The following is a 2,500-nucleotide window of genomic DNA, read 5'->3' as shown; positions in this document are numbered from 1 at the left end:
AGCCTCTGGTTGTCTTTACTTCCCAGTCAAATATCAATCAGCAGTATCCTAAGTATCCCAACTGTGTTATTTTCCCTGTTTTTACTTGAAGTTGTGGAATGTCATCGACTTTCTGTAGTCTCTACATCACTGATAATCTCTAAACGTGTGAAGAGGGCTTAACATTGGTGTGTGAGAAACACTCCCCAAATTTGATTGAGTAAGATGAGTATGACTTATCTCCTTTCATTCCAGTGGTTTATTTTGGACGCTGTACAATTATGTAATCAGCAGTACTGAATGCTGCACTGCAGTGTAATAGGACACGCCATAAGATCATCATTAACTATCACTAGTGCTGTTTCTGTGCTGTGACTCTTTTTTTTGTTTTTGGAAAACAATTTTTAAAAGAAGAAAACTTGCATATCCTGCTAGCACAGGGACAGGGCTGAGGATGACTTAGACCTCAGAGGGATAAGTAAAGAATATCACACAGTAGCCTTAAAAGCCTGTGGCTCACAGACTGATGAGTTACTCATTTCCAGGTTTTGCCATTTAAATGCGATGTAAGTTTATAAGCGCAGAGTCTGTTTGACTATAAGTAACAATACAAGGCAGGGACAGTTCACAGAAAGGAGTGAGTTCCCTGCAGCACTCAGTAGAGGTTACTCATTAAACCTGACGGTAACTGTACTGAAAAGCTGCAGCCAGCCCAGAAACCCTATGAATAAATGCAACTGCATTAAATCTACCAGGGACAGAGTCAGATTACCATCAGTCAAATCTGTGTGGTGACAGCCAATGAAAAAATTATTCTGATGAGGTGATGCATGTGTTTATGGACATACGCAGCTGGAGCACATAGAGGAGCTTTCGAAGTGACTGGTTGCTTTTGTCATATGTTAGTCAGTCATAGTCCCGTGTAAGTTTCAGAAATGACTGTCATATTATGTGGATATACAACGAGCTGAAGACTATATAAAGACCCAGTTATGTTATCAGTATCCATCAGTCCAGCCAGGAAAATGCCATAATGTGTAATTAAAGCACAATACAGTTCACATTTCAACTATTGATTCCTAATTTTGTAGCTCAAGTCAATTTTTCGTTTTGCTGCAGGTTTCAACACAAACTTCTTACCTCATCTGAGACTCTGCCAGGGTCTACCAGAACATCTCATGGATCTGCCTTTTAAACATGTCCGTGAACAGATATACCTTTTAGTCTGTTCAAATGAGCATTAATATTAAAATCCACCTGGACTGAAAAGGTTGCTGCTAAAACCAGAGCAGCGCTCCAGCTGTCAGAGCTCCGTTAAAGTATCGTCCAGCCCTTTCTTCAGCTTGCTACTATCTTTGTAAAGCCCTTTGTCTCAGCTGCATACAGTTATAGTGTGTATTCAACCAGCACTGATCTCAGTCTGTTTTTGTTTGTCTAAATGGCCACTAGACTTCCTTCAATTCTTTCCCAACTTAGGTTTCCTGCCTGCGTTGGTTGGTCAGGCTAAATATAGGGACCACACACGGTAAAGGGGGGTAAAGAGCAGAGCAGGAAATCTATCACAATATGCTTTTGCGCACATTGATGTTTGCCCGTCAGTCGTGATAACTTTGTTCAGTGCATTTCACCAACTGCGTCTGGTGAAATGCACAGTTGCAAGTTGGATGAGTTATTTTCTTTCTTTCTTTTTCATGTTTCTGAGAGTGACGTTCGACAGCACGGGTGCAGTACGCACATGTGTGATCCTGCATTGTTGCTGTGTGCCTCAGTGAGTGGGTCACCCTATCCCATATTCCACTCTAATGACGTTGTACACATTGTTTTGTCTCTCTGGGCTTCTAAAAATGTCTCCCTAAACAAAAGCAATGACTGCACATCCTGCTGCCTGGCTGGACAAAAAGAACTGAACTCCAACTTTTATTGTCTCAGACACACAATTTCAATTAAAGACTGTGCGATAACTACTGTGGGGGATGGTTAAGTCTCCTTACATTCTATTTATTAATCTTCATGCTTTTTTTCCCCCCCTTTGTCTTCTTTGGGCTGCAAAGACGAGGAGGAGGACGATTTTTAACACACTTGTTTGCCTTATTAGCATGTATCTCTGTTTGTGTAATGCACTGATACAGTCAGTCCTGCTACATTTATCTAAATGTCATCACATCTGTCTAATATGTATATGCAGTCTATGATCCACACAGGGCGTAAAGCATTTAGAGTTGATGTGCTTCACAACAAATGCACATACATATTATTTCAGGGTCTTCCTGCGGTCCTAACCTTTAAATATAACCTCTCTTCTTCCTCTCCTGGCCTGTCTCCCTCACATCTTTCTCAAATGTAAGTAAGGTCGCTCAGTTTTTTCTACACTATGTGACAACCTGCAAACAAACAGTTTGTGTTTTTATTGATATTTGTTCAGCTGTTAGAAGTGTTGCAAAGTGTGGCCACAGCATATAGATATCTGCACTCTGGCTTACTGCATTTGGTTTTGTCTCATTTATACCTCTAAAAGCACCAG

At 40.8% G+C, this 2,500-nt stretch overlaps 1 protein-coding gene across 2 annotated transcripts in view; it reads right to left on the bottom strand.

The window, feature by feature from the left end:
- Window positions 1-2,500, bottom strand: part of rasgrp3 (RAS guanyl releasing protein 3 (calcium and DAG-regulated)) — a 54,573-nt gene that overhangs the window by 50,902 nt on the left and 1,171 nt on the right. The window contains exon 1 of one of the 2 annotated variants that reach the window (XM_087850430.1): window positions 1,120-1,350. The exons of the other annotated variant lie outside the window; for it this stretch is intronic. The gene's annotated coding sequence lies outside the window, so the exon portion shown is untranslated. Of the gene's footprint in view, window positions 1-1,119; window positions 1,351-2,500 lie in introns of those variants that run through there. 2 annotated transcript variants of the gene reach the window in all.

The sequence above is a fragment of the Neolamprologus brichardi genome, chromosome 13 (genome assembly GCF_056152115.1).
Source record: "Neolamprologus brichardi isolate AB-2024 chromosome 13, ASM5615211v1, whole genome shotgun sequence".
Taxonomy (NCBI): Eukaryota; Metazoa; Chordata; class Actinopteri; order Cichliformes; family Cichlidae; genus Neolamprologus; species Neolamprologus brichardi.
The sequence above is the reverse complement of the archived record's forward strand: the minus strand, read 5'-3'. Positions and strand labels throughout refer to the sequence as shown.